Source organism: Hipposideros armiger, unplaced genomic scaffold (genome assembly GCF_001890085.2).
Source record: "Hipposideros armiger isolate ML-2016 unplaced genomic scaffold, ASM189008v1 scaffold_434, whole genome shotgun sequence".
NCBI lineage: Eukaryota > Metazoa > Chordata > Mammalia > Chiroptera > Hipposideridae > Hipposideros > Hipposideros armiger.
In genome coordinates this window covers 1205162-1206178 of record NW_017731784.1, presented here as the reverse complement: position 1 = coordinate 1206178, position 1017 = coordinate 1205162, and the positions used below count along the sequence as shown (strand labels likewise).

General features: G+C 47.0%; 1 pseudogene; it reads right to left on the bottom strand.

Annotated features, from left to right (window-relative positions):
* LOC109394751 (40S ribosomal protein S24-like) overlaps window positions 1–428 on the bottom strand; it is an 857-nt pseudogene extending 429 nt beyond the window's left edge.
* Window positions 429–1017: the final 589 nt, after the last annotated feature.

Genomic DNA, 1017 nt, shown 5'->3' with positions numbered 1-1017 from the left:
AGCCTACGCCGTCGCCAGCGACTCACAGCAGCCCAGCTCCAGGTTGAGCTGTTGTTCAGCATCTTAGCTGTAGAGGGCAGTGTCACTGTCCCTCATATGTGGGATCCGAACCGGGGCCCTCTGGCATCCCAAGCCAGTTCTTAACCATCGCGCCACTCGGCCGGCCCCTGGGTTCATGTTTCTTTGCGTAGCCCAAGGAATCATAAATCATGCCAAAGCCAGTTGTCTTGCCACCACCGAAATGGGTACTGAATCCAAATACAAAGATGACATCTGATGTGGTCTTGTATATTTTGGCATTTTCCCTGAATTTCTGTCTTAGGTACTGTTGCCTTCCCAGGGTGAAGGATGTCGATGACTTTTCGTTTCCATGGAAGTAGTCTATTGGTCATGAACTTCCTGGTCCGGATAGTTACTGTGTCGTTCATGATGGCGGCCCATGCTCAAGCAGCCAGGAAGGAAAAGAGCTGAAGCAAAACATTTTGAAGGTGGTGACTATAATTACTGTTTCCGCTTTTTTGTTTCACAGTCTCTCTTCAATCCATTCCATCCAGTTTCCTTCCACACCACTCCATCCAGACTGCTCCTGTCAAGGTCTCTCATGGCCCTTGTGTTGCCAGCTCCAGGATGGCATCTGCACCCGTCTTTCTGCTTCACACAGCACTGGATATAGCTAACCACTCCAGTTTTCCTTCTTTCCTTCACTTCCAGGGCACACACCCTTTTCGGTTCCTTGTACCTCTCTCACTGTACAGATGGTCCTCCACTTAAGATGGTTCAACTTAACAATGTTTCAACTATTCATGGTGCAAAAGTGATACGCGTTGAGTAGAAACCATACTTTGAATTTAGATCCTTTTCCAGGCTAGTGATATGCAGCGTGATAACTCTCTCATGATGCTGGGCAGCGACATGGTGGTGATTTTGCCCAATGGTACTTTAATATAAGTGTTTTGAACATGTTTAAGGTGGGAGAATCTAAGCTATGATGTTCAGTAGGTTAGGTGCATTAAATAC